Source organism: Callorhinus ursinus, unplaced genomic scaffold (assembly GCF_003265705.2).
Source record: "Callorhinus ursinus isolate GAN/ISIS: 27379988/994484 unplaced genomic scaffold, GSC_fseal_2.0 scaffold25, whole genome shotgun sequence".
In the NCBI taxonomy this organism is placed as follows: domain Eukaryota; kingdom Metazoa; phylum Chordata; class Mammalia; order Carnivora; family Otariidae; genus Callorhinus; species Callorhinus ursinus.
Genome location: NW_027397087.1, coordinates 3536368 through 3549795, shown reverse-complemented (window position 1 = coordinate 3549795; position 13428 = coordinate 3536368). Strand labels below are relative to the sequence as shown.

General features: G+C 34.7%; 1 long non-coding RNA gene across 1 annotated transcript in view; it reads right to left on the bottom strand.

Annotated features, from left to right (window-relative positions):
- Positions 1 to 723: 723 nt before the first annotated feature.
- The window catches only part of LOC141370042 (uncharacterized), a 146369-nt gene continuing 133664 nt past the window's right edge, over positions 724 to 13428 (bottom strand). The window contains exon 3 of the long non-coding RNA XR_012373734.1: positions 724 to 859. This is a non-coding gene — a long non-coding RNA (uncharacterized lncRNA). The remainder of the gene's footprint in view (positions 860 to 13428) is intronic.

Below are 13428 nucleotides of genomic sequence, written 5' to 3'. Positions count from 1 at the left end.
CAGAGTAAGTGAAGAGACCTACAGGATTAGATATATAATGTGTGACCACTCTTCAGTAACCACTATTGAACTTCAAAATGAGTTTAGTCATTAGCTTTGACAAATGAGGAGCCTGTTATTGATTTTTACACATGTCTATCATGGGATCTATTTAAAAAGAACAGTCAATTCCAAGAAAGATTATGTTAATCTTATTGGTTTGATTTCCTAATGGGAGGAGGCAGAACAGGGAATAGAAGGAGAGGTCCAGAAACTGGCAATATCTGTATCATTTTCTTAAATCAATTTGAAAAACAATTTGGAAAAAAAAAATCAAGTGCATCTGTCTTTCCTAAGAAAGAGAAGAATATATTGATAAATCATTCCAGACAATGTTAACCAACAGCTTGAGAAGTTCACGCAAAAGGACATTGACAGGAGGGATGCAATTACTAATTTATTTGTCTTTTTATGGTTCAGTTAAGAGTATCTTAGGTAGTCGAGCACATGGCAGCTCGTCAAACTTCACAGGGTAGCTGTCAGAGTTTTGACTGATGTACAAGCGCGACTTGCTCACGTTTGCCCTTCCTTTCGCTGGAGTGCACACAGGTAAGGCAGCTTGTTGGTAATTTTTATTTAATGCTCCCAGGATCTGCGCTGCACTTTCATTGAAAGTTCTGACAATAAAATTCCACTCCCTGAAATTTCCAAGGTTTCTGCTGCAAGCACTTCTCCGTTTAAACAAGACCTTCCTCTGGGATTACACAACTGTTTAGGGTCTTTTCTGATGCTTTCTGATCTTGGAGACAGTTGTTTAGGATGTTGGAGACCGTTGTGTTTTGTTTTCTTGTTTTTTTTGTGAGCTCCACTGGAAAGGCATCTAAAAGAAAAATAAAACACAAGGAATTAGCTGTGCAAAGGCACAGTGGGGCTCCAAGGAGGCCTTCGTAAGTCTGAATTGGCAAATGTCAACTTCTACCCAGTTTGACAATTTTCAACCTTCCCCACACTCCCTCTCTCCATTCCAGTCCACTCATTAAATAAAACTATTCATTCCACGGCCGTCTTTGATGTCAGTCCTAGAATTTTACTTTATTTTTCTAAAAATTGAGTCTTCTGGCCTAAATCTTCTTTCAAACAGACTTGAGCCCTAGACTGTTTGGTGTTAGATCAGGAATCATAGGCCCATTTTCACACCACTTCACATACCTGGGTAATGTCTGGAGACAATAAATTGTAGTATGGCCTTGAAATGCCTACTGTGGTAAAGGCAGCTACTTAGCACACCTCCTCCAGGAACTTCATCCATCCATATGAGATTGTATCGGTGGCACGTTCAGAGACCAGTCATAATATTTCCAAGGTCATGAAAAGCTATTATGATTTGGTTACCAACATGAAACCCAAAACTTGATGTGTGTTCTCACATAGAAAGTCTGATGTGCTAGAACATAAGGCTTCATAGGCAAATCTTTTGAAGACATACTCTTGCAGTTATTAGGAATATTTTTCCCCAAAGCATGTCAGTCATGTGGTACATTCTCATTGTATTTCATGTAACTTCATGTTTTGGAGTTCCACCTCTAACAGCATGATAATCATTTCATAAAAGGATATTTTGTCACAGCATAAGAAGGTAGGAAGAATATAAACTCAGAGTGAAGTCCAGCTCTTTACATTGAACAAATGTAGCTTTATGAAAAAAAAATCATCTCATTATTTTATCAGGAAAGCTAAGCTTGATTATTGCACAGAAAAAAAAATCTTCAGGGCCTCTAAAACAAAATGCATTCCTTGCTCAACCCTTTTATACACTGGGGCTTTTTTGAGGAGTGACTACATCCTTAACAATGTGAGAAGCATTGAAAAAGAGAGCTAGGTAACTTACATGCTGAAATTAAACATTTCTGCATAGAAGGTACACCTATTATCCATTTTTTTTTTAATTGTTTAAAGCAAACCTCTTAGCTCTGCCCAGCACAACAGGTTGGAAGTGTATCATTCTCTTGCGTGAAGTGGCTCTGGGTATTAGTGGGTATTTTCTAATCCACATTTTAATCTTAAAGAAGCCCCAGTGATTTTTTTTTTTCATCTTTGCATCCTAAGCATGCACCATGCTGCCTGATCCAGAGTATTATTTAGTAATTGAATCAGGACTTAAACCCAGCTGTTTGACTCCTGTTCTTCCCACCTCCCCCAACCCCACCCCTGATCCCAAAATCTGTTCCCACACACTCTGGTACTGTCAAGTATGTACAAAGAGAGCACGTATTTATAAAGAAGCCAGAGGCCACCAAGTACTTCCATATCTTTATCTTTTTTGTCTCAGAACAATTCCACAAGAGAATTATGGCAGGTGTTTTATCTTGATTTTGGAGAGGGAACATGGCTCACCTAAGGTCCTATAAAAAGTGGTAGAGCAAGAGCTCAAATTGAGGCTCCTGCCTGAATCCACAAATCCTACTGAATTGGCAGGTATGGTGTGGCTCGGCAGCACAAAGGCCCTCTTGACAACCATTGCCCAGTGTCAGTTTTGAGTTCAGTTATCTTCAAACGTTTGCCTTGTGAGCTTCTTTTCATCAAGTTCCAATTCACTTTGAATGGAAAATCCTGCCCTTGGTTTCTACAAATCTGCTGAATCAGTCCTTTGCACTGATATGTCTCCAGTGACTTTCTTGGCAAGCAGAGAATTACCTGCCACAGTGGGGAAATGCTAAAACTCACATCAAACCTGCAGACGTGACCCACGTTTCCCTTATGGTGCAAGCTTGTAACTTCAATGTAGGTCAAGGCAGCGCAAAATTGGGAAGCTGCTTATAGAAGAATTGTCCCACAAAATCTGATTGCAAACTTGTTGTAGGATTTACTTAATAGGATTGGGTTTTTAAACATCATGATTATATTGATTTTTCATGTTTTAATAATTGATTTTTCCTTATTGTACAAGCTTCATTTTCTTGTTCCTGTCTTATAGTAATCTATACTATGTTTTATTGGCTGATGAACATTCAAATTTAGCTTTACCGTGAAGCACCAGGAAGATAAAAAAGAATGCTATTTACAAATATCAACTGGAAAGAATTCTGTTCCACTTGCTAAACTTCCACTGATATTCAGCAACCTCTACGTGCTATCAAAGGGTTGACTCTTTGGTCAGCCTATCAAATTCTCCCTGACATTTTGTCTCTGGGTAAAAGCAGGTTTTTGAAGCATCAGAGAAAATGTTTGCCTGACCTTCCCCCAAAAGTATACAAAGATCAGATAGCTACATTAGGAACAGGGCTTAGATATATTTATATTAGTTGTAGTTACAGAAAAATCAAGCCTTTTCTTAGAAAATCATTTTACCCTGATAGGAATGTGGTTGTTTTAGGTCTTGAGGATTATTCCTTACCCTGTGGTTTCTGTGAAGTCCAGATGTTGTCAAGATGGTGTTATGTGTGAAAACCATATATTTAGGAAGATTTGACCTCTTAGACATTCCCTGGAGGTAAATAAGTTTAACGCTTTGAAGTTCAAATGTGAAAGTAGACATTTATAGAATAAGATTTTGTAATGTCCTAGAAATTAAAATAGGTATTATGTCAATTAGGTCTGTAATCTCCTTATAGTTATTTTAATATGCTAATAAAGCTCACTTACCATATAATTAAGTAATGTGATAAAATGGCAATTTATTAAATGAAAATTGAAAAACATGCCAAAGTTGATTTTAGTTTTGAGAAGATGGACATCTTTTCAATATTTAGGAAAAGAGATTTACCTTTAAAAGAGTTAAAATAATATATATATATAGTCTGTAAAATGGTGTAACAGTATCAGAATGATTATCTACATTAGTGGTTAAGACAATGGTAATTTTGCTGACGTTGGTTTAGAACTTTTTTTTTTTTCTGGCAGTAACTTTCATCAATCAAGTGCTTATGTATTTGTGGGTCTATTTCCAGACTCTTCTGTCCCATTGGTCTATTTACTGATTACTATAGATTTGCAAGTCTTGTATCTATTAGTGTAAATCCTTTAGATATGTTCTTTTAGATTGTTTTCGTTATTCTTGGTCTTCTGTTTCCATAAAAATTTTAGAATTTGTTTATCAATATTCACAAATTTTTCTAGGATTTGGATAGACGTTTTCCCAAAATATAATCTCAATCTATAAATGCACTATATCCCCTATTTATTTTAGCCTTATTTTCTGTTAGTAATGTACAGTTTTCAGTGCAGACAACTTGCATACTTTTTGTGAGATTTATTCCTAGGATTCGATTTTATATACTTATAAATAGTATTAATTTTCATTTTCTAAATGTCTGTTGTGAGTGTATAAGAACGCAATTCATTTATATTTGTTGATTAACCTTGTAGCCAGGGATTTTGCTAAATTCACTTATTAATTATATTGGATTTTATGGGTTCTTTTTTGGAGTTTTTGGAGCATAAGTGTTCTGTTGAATAGTTTTATTTTTATGTTTCCTTTCCATATACCTTTTTTCCCCAGCTTTGAGATATAATTAATATATAACATTGTGTAAATTCAGGGTATACAACATAACTTGATACCCTTATATGTTGCGAAATGACTACCAGTAGGGTTAACACTTCCATCACCTCACAGAATTACCCTGTCTTTTTTTTGTAGTGAGAACACTTAGATCTACTTTCTCAGCAACATTCAACTATACAGTACAGTATTGTATTATGCAGAACTTATAACTGGAAATTTGTGACCTCCATATCTCTTTAATTTCTATTTCTTGGCATTGCATTGGCTAGGACCTCTAGTACAGTACTTCATAGAAGCAAAATATTGCTCTAGTTTTGAACTTTATTTTTTTAATTATGTTGTTAGTCACCATACAGTACATCATTAGTTTTTGATGTAGTGTTCCATGATTCATTGTTTGTGTATAACACCCAGTGTTCATTGCAACACGTGCCTTCCTTAATACTCATCACCGGGCTACCCCATCCCCTCACCACCTCCCCTCTGAAACCCTCAGATTGTTTCCTGGAGTCCATAGTCTCTCATGGTTTGTCTCCCCCTCTTCTATCCCCCTCTTCAGTTTTCCCTTCCTTCCCCTAATGTCCTCTGTGCCATTCCTTATGTTCCACATGAGTGAAACCATATGATAATTGCCTTTCTTGGCTTAAGTTATTTCACTTAGCATAATCCCCTCCGGTTCCATCCATTTTGATGCAAATGTGGGTATTCATCCTTTCTGATGGCTGAGTAATATTCCATTATATAGATGAACCACATCTTCTTTATCCATTCATCTGTTGAAGGGTATCTCAGCTCTCTCCACAGTTTGGCTATTGTGGACATTGCTGCTATGAACATTGGGGTGCATGTGCCCCTTCTTTTCACTACATCTGTATCTTTGGGGTAAATACGAAAACACATTGGTCCAAAACCTATGGGATAGTGCAAAGGAGGTCCTAAGGGGGAAATAAATAACCAGCCAAGCCTCACTCAAAAAAGTAGAAAAATCCCAAATGCACAAGTTAACCTTACACCTAAAGCAACTGGAGGAAGAACAGCAAATAAAATCTAAACCAAGCAGGAGAAAAGAAATAAAGATTAGAGGGGAGATCAATGAAATAGAGACCAGAAAAACAGTAGAGCAAATCAACAAAACTAGAAGCTGGTTCTCTGAAAGAATTAATAAGATTGATAAACCTCTGGCCAAACTTATCCAAAAGACAATAGAAAGGATCCAAATTAATAAAATTATGAATGTGAGGGGCGAGATCACGACTAACACCAAGGAAATAGAATCAATTATTAGAAATTACTACCAGCAACTATATGCCAACAAATTAAGCAACCTGGAAGAAATGGATGCCTTCCTGAAAACTTAGAAACTACCAAGACTTGTTAGGCACAAACAATGAATCATGGAACACTACATCAAAAACTAATGATGTAATGTATGGTGATTAACATAACAATAAAAAATTTAAAGGAGAGGAAAAAAAAAAAAGAAACTACCAAGACTGAACCAGGAAGAAATTGACAATCTGAGTAAGTATGTGCTTTTTAAAGAAAAAAATATATAAATGCCTTCTATCTGATTAAAGAATTTTCTCTTGATTCTTTAGTTTGCTGAGTTGGTTAGTGTATGCATAGGAGTATTTAGGTCATAAAGGGGCATTACATTTTCTTCACATACTTTTCTGGATCTATTGAAAGCATAAGCTTTTTATCCTGTGATATTTTAACATGGCAAATTTAGTTAATATTTTTTGAATTTTAATCCATCCTGGTATTCCTAGAATAAGCCCAACTTGATGTGCTATCCTTTTTTCTATAGGGAACTGGATTAAGTTTACTAATAACTTAAGATATTTCTGTCTGCATTAAAAAAAAAAATTTGGCCCATAATACTGGGTTTTTTTTAATATTCTTATTAGGTTTTGGTTGCATGGGTTTATACTATTCTCCTAAAATTAATTAGAAAGTATTCCTATTCTTCTACCATTGGAAGCATTGTGTATGATTGGTGCTATTTTTTTTCTTCTGATATTTGGAATAATTTACCTGTGAAGCTATTTGGGCCAGTGGAAAGATTTTAAATTTCCTGTGGAAAGATTTTAAATTAAGTATTTGAGGTCTCTAAAAATATAGCACTCTGCAGTTTTTCCATTCCTTTTTGTGTCCATTTTGGTAATATGTTTTTCATAAGGTGTACGTGTTAAGTTATTCACCATATTTGTATCTATCGACCTCCTTCATCCATTTTGCCTATCTCACACCCCCTGCTTCTGGCAATCCCCAGGCTGTTCTGTTACCTAAGAGTGTGGTATTTGTTTTGTTTGTTACACTTAACATACTTTACGTAAGATCTATCTATGTTGTCATAAATGACAAGATTTCCTCCTATGGCTAAATAATCTATTGTATGTATATACCATATTTACTTTATCTGTTTATCCATTGATGGACACTTTGTTTTTATATCTTGCCTATTGTAAATAATATTGCAATAAATATAGGGCACATATATCTTTTGGAGTTAGTGTTTTTCATTTTCTTTGGATAAATATCCATAAGTGGAATTGCTGGATCACGTGGTAATTCTATTTCTAATTTTTTATGAGCCTTCATGATATTTTCCATAGTGGCTGTACCAGTTTACTAACAGTGCACAAGTGTTCCCTTTTCTTCACATCCTTGCCAATACTTATTTCTTGTCTTTATGATAGTAGCCACTCTAACAGGTGAGGAGATATCCCATTGTGCTTTTAATTGGCATCTACCCAATAAATGATATTGAGCATCTTTTCACGCATCTATTGGCCATCTGTAGGTCTTCGTTTGAAAAATGTCTATGGAGACCCTCTGCCCATTTTTTAATAGGGTTGGGGGCTTTTTTGTTTGTTTGTTTGGTGTTTTTGCTTTGCTTTTGAGTTGTATGTATTTATACAATTTGGATATTCACCCCTTATCAGATATATGATTTGCTAATATGTTCTCCCATTCCCTAAGTTGCCTTTTTGTCTTGTTAATGGTATCCTTTGCTATATAGAAGGTTTGTAGTTTGATGTAGTCCCACATGTTTAGTTTTTTTATTGCTTTTCTTTTGGGCATCAAATTCAAAAAATCATCACCAAGACTGATGTCAAGAAGCTTACCACCTAGTTTTATTCTAGGAATCTTATGGTTTCAGCTATTTTTAAATCTTTGGTGCATTTGGGTTAATTTTGGGTATGGTGAAAGATATTGGTCCAGTTTTATACCTTTGCATGTGGTTGGCCAGTTTTCCCAACACCATTTATTGAAGAGACTATCCTTTTCTCATTGTATAGTCTTGATTCTTTTGTCATAAATTGACCATGCATAGGTTTATTTCTGGACTCTCTATTCTGTTCCACTGGAATGTGTCTGTTTATATGTTAATACCATATTGCTTTGATTACTATAGCTTTGTATTATTGTTTGAGAAAAAAGAAACATGATACCTCCTGCTCTGTTCTTCTTTCTCAAGATTGCTTTGGCTCTTCAGGGTATTTTGTGATTCCATACAAATTTTAGGATTGTGTATTCTAAATCTGTGAGATATGCCATTGTAATTTTGATAGCTATTGCACTGAATCTGTAGATTGTTTAGTGCAGTATGGACATTTTAGCAGTATTAACTCTTCCAATCCATGAGCACAAAATATCTTTCCATTTATTCGTTGTCATTTTTTTATCATCAATGTCTTATAGTTTTCAGTATACAGGTCTTTCACCTCATAGGTTAAATTATCCCTAGATGTCTTATTCTTCTTTTATGCATTTGTAAAAGGAATTGTTTTCTTAAATTCTTTGTTAGATTATCTGTGTATAGAAATAGAACAGATTTTGTATTTTGATTCTGTATCCTGCAACTTTACTCAATTTGTTGTTTAGTTCTAACAGTTTTGTTTTGTTTTGTTTTTTTGGTGGAATCTTTGAAGTTTTCTATATATAATATCATGTCATCTGCCAATAGTGACAGTTTCACTTCCCGTGTTCTACTTTGAATTTATTTTTCTTGCCTCATTGCTTGGCTGTGACTTCCAGGACTATGTTGAATAAAAGTGGCAGACTAGGCATCCTTGTCCTGATTCTGATCTTACAGAGAAAGTTTTCAGCTTTTCACCACTGAGTATGTTGGGCTTATAATATATGGCCTTTATTATGTTTAGGTATGTTTCCTCTGTACCCACACTGTTAAGAGTTTCTATCATAGGTAGATGTTGAATTTGTCAAATGCTTTTTCTACATCTATGGAGATGATCAAATGATTTATTAATGCATAATGTTTGCTAAATGAATATATGAGTATAGTTTGTTTAGTATTAGTACAGAGTCTAAGTATTAAGAGGAAAAATTATAATTCCTTAAAGGCATAATTGAGTCAAAGTAAGTGAAGTGGAATTGCTTGCATCTTTTTTCTTTTATTCAAGTATTAGTTGACACACAATGTTGCGTTCATTTCAGGTGTACAACATGTTATCTGACAACTGTTATGCTATGCTCACCACAAGTATAGCTATCATCCGTCACCATATGACACTATTACAATACCATTGGCAATATTCCCTATTCTGTACCTTTCATCTTTGTCACTTCGTCATTTCACAAGTGGAAGCCTGTATCTCCTACTCACCTTCACCTGTTTTGCCCATCCAACACCCTCTTCCCCTCTGGCAATCACTAGGTTGTTCTCTGTATTTATGAGTCTGTTTCTCCTTTATTCATTTGCTTTGTTTTAGATTCCACATATAAATGAAATCATATGGTATTTGTGTTTCTCTGTCTTATTTCATTTAGCATAATACCCTCTAGGTCCATCTTTGTTGTTGCAAATGGCAAGATCTCATATTTTTTATGGATGCCTAATATTCCAGTGTGTGTGTATCATGTTGTTATTATTCATCTACCAATAAGCATTTAGTTAGCTTCCATATCTTGACTATGGTAAGTAATGCTGCTATATACATGGGAGTGCATATATATTTTCCAATTAATCTTTTCACCCTCCTTGGGTAAATAGTAGTGGAATTACTGGATTGTATAATATTTGTATTTTTTAAGTTTTTGAGGAACTTCCAAACTGCTTTCCATGGCTGTACCAATTTTCATTATTAACAGAGCATGGGATTCCTTTATTTCCATATCCTGGCCAACACTTGTTATTTCTTGTTTTTTTTTGATACTAGCTATTCTGACAGGGGTAAGGTGATATCTCATTGTCATTTTAATTTGCATTTCTTGATACTTAGTGATATTAAGCAACTTTTCATGTGTTTGTTGCCATCTGTATGCCTCATTTAGAAAAATGTCTAGTCAGTTCCTCTGCCCAATTTTTTTTTTTAAATATGTCCTCTGGTTCTTTTAAGATTTTATTTGTTTATTTGACAGAGAGAGAGAGACAGTGAGAGCAGGAACACAAGCAGGGGGAGAAGCAGCCTTCCCACTGAGCAGGGAGCCCAATGCGGGGCTCGATCCCAGGACCCCGGGATCATGACCTGAGCCGAAGGCAGATGCTTAACGACTGAGCCACCCAGGTGCCCCCCTCTGCCCAATTTTTAATTAGTTTATTTTTTGATACTGAGTTTTGTAATTTCTTTTATATATTTTGGATATTACCCCCCTATCAGATATATCATTTCAAAGTATCTTCTCCCATTAAGCAGGCTGCCTTTTCATTTTGTGGACAGATACCTTTGCTGTGCAAAAAATTTTTATTTAGGTGTAGTTCCAATAGTTTATTTTTGCTTTGGATTCCTTTGCCTGAGGAGACACACCTAGAAAAATGTTGTTCCAGCTGCTGTCAGAGAGATTAATACCTATGTTTTTCTTCTAGTGCTTTTATGATTTCAGTCCTTACATTTAGGACTTTAATCCACTTTGAGTTTACTTTTGTGTAGAGTGTAAGAAAGTGGTCCAGTATCTTTGTTTTGCATGTTGCAGTCCAATACTGTTTATTAAAAAAAAATAAGACTGTCTTTTCCCCATTCTATATTCTTTTATTCTTCTATATTATTGACCATATAAGCATGGGTTTATTTCTAGCCTCTCTATTCTGTTCCACTGATATGTCGATTTTTGTGCCAGTACCATACTATTTTAATTACAATAGCTTTGTAGAATATCTTGAAATCTGGAACTGTGATACCTCCAATTTTAGGTCTTCTTTCTCAAGATATCTTTGGCTATTTAAGGTCTTTTGTGATTCCATACACATTTTAGGATTATTTGTTCTAGTTCTGTGAAAAATATTGTTGGTATTTTCATAGAAATTGCACTGAATCTCTAGATTGCTTTGGGTAGTATGAACATTTTAACAATATTCTTCCAATCCATGAGCATGAAGTATCTTACCTTTGGTGTCATCTTTGATTTCTTTCATCAATGTTTCATAGTTTTCAGAGTACAAGTCTTTCACCTCCTTTAAGTTTATTTCTAGGTATTGTATTATTTTTGGTTTAACTGTAAATGAAATTATTAATTTCTATTTCTGCTACTTTTTTATTAGTGTATAGAAATATAACAGATATTTGAATATTAACTTGTATTCTGCACATTGACTAAATTCATACTAATATTTTGGTGGAGTCTCTAGGGTTTTCTATGTATAGTATGTCAATTGCAAATAATGACATTTTCACCCCTTACCAATTTAGATACCTTTTGTTTTTTGTCTGCTTGCTATAGCTAGGACTTCCAGTGCTATGTTGAGTAAAAGTGGTGAGTGGATATCCTTGTCTTGTTCCTGAACTTAGCAAAAAAACTTTTTTAATATTGAATATGATGTTAGCTATGGTTTTATCATATATGGCTTTTATTACATTGAGGTATGTTCTCTCTAGACGGCTTTGTTAGTTTTTATCATGAATGCATACTGAATTTTGTCAAATGCTCTTTCTGCATCTATTGATATGACTTTTATTTTGTTAATGTGGCATATTGCATTGATTGATTTGCAAACATTGAACCATCCTTGCATCCCTGGAATAAATCCCATTTGATACTGATGAATGATCCTTTTAATGTATCATTGAATGTGGTTTGCTAATACTTTGTTGAGGATTTTTGTATTTATTTATCAGGGATATTGGTCTATAGTTTTCTTTTTTATGGTGTCTCCCTCTGGTTTTAGTATCAAAGTAATGCTGGTCTCATAGAATGTTTGTGGAAGCTTTCCTTTCTCTTCTTTTTTTTTTTTTTTAATACTTGAGAAGAAGCATTAACTCTTCCTTAAAAGTTTGATAGAATATACCTGTAAATCCATCTAATTTTACAGTTTTGTTGGAAGTTTTTAAATTTCTGATTCTATGTCATTAGTAATAATCAGTCTGTTTGGATTTTCTGGGGTTTTTTTTCCTGATTCACTTTTGGAAGATTATATGTTTCTAGGAATTTATCCATTTTCTTCTAGTTTGACCAATTTGTTGGTACATAATTTTTCATAATATTCTGTTATAATCCTTTGTATTTCTGTGGTGTTGGTTGTTATTTCTCCTCTTTCATTTTTTGATTGATTTATTCAGGTTCTCTCTTTTTTCTTGCTGCATCTGGCTAAAGGTTTACCAATTTTGTTTATCTTTCCAAAGTACCAAATCTGGGTTTGATTTTTTTTTCTATTGTTTCTTCAGTCTCCATTTCATTTATTTCCACTATGATCATTATTATTTTCTTTCTTCTACTAACTTTGGGCTTTCTTTGTTCTTTTTCAAATTCCTTTAGGTGTAAGGTTATATTTTTTGAGATTTTTCTTTTTTCTTGAGGTAAGACTATATCACCATAAATTTCTCAGAATTGCTTTGGCTGTGTCACAAAGATTTTTGGACTATTTATTTTCCTTTTAACTTGTATTCATGTTTTGTTTTGTTTTTTTTAATAGCCTCTTTGATTTCATTGTTGACCCATTGGTTATTTGGTAGCATGTTGTTTAGCCTCCATGTGTTTGTGTATTTTCCAGTTTTAGTTTTGTGTGTGTGGGGGGGGGGGTTTTTTTTTTTTTTTTTTGGTAATTTTTTTTTTGTTTCATACTGTTTTGGCTGGAAAAGATGTTTAACAGGATTTCAGTCTTTTTTATTTTTAATTTTATTTTATTATGTTAGTCACCATACATTACATCATTAGTTTTTGATGCAGTGTTCCATGATTCATTGTTTGCATATAACACCCAGTGCTCCATTCAATACATGCCCTCCTTAATACCCATCACTGGGCTAACCCATCCCCCCCATCCCCCTCCCCTCTAAAACTCTCAGTTTGTTTCTCCGAGTCCGTAGTCTCTCATGGTTCGTCTCCCCTTCTGATATCCCCCCCTTCATTTTTCCCTTCCTACTATCTTCTTCTTTTATTTTTTAACATATAATATTTGTTTCAGAGGTACAGGTCTGTGATTCATCAATCTTACACAATTCACAGCACTCACCATAGCACATTCCCTCCCCAGTGTCCATCACCCAGCCACCCCATCCCTCCTACCCCTACCGCTCCAGCAACCCTCAGTTTGTTTCCTGAGATTAAGAGTCTCTTATGGTTTGTCTCCCTCTCTGGTTTCATCTTGTTTCATTTTTTCCTCCCTTCCCCTATGGTCCTCTGTCTTGTTTCTCAAATTCCTCATATCAGTGAAATCATATGATACTTGTCTTCCTCTGATTGACTTATTTCATTTAGCTTAATACCCACTAGTTCCATCCACGTCATTGCAAATGGCAAGATTTCGTTTTTGTGATGGCTGCATAATATTCCATTGTATATATATACACCACACTTTCTTTATCCATTCAACTGTTGATGGACATCTTGGCTCTTTTCATAATTGTGCTATTGTGGACATTGCTACTATAAACATTGGAGTGCATGTACCCCTTCGGATCACTATATTTTTATCTTTGGGGTAAATACCCAGTAATGTAATTGCTGGGTCATAGGGAAGCTCTACTTTTAACTTTTTGAGGAAC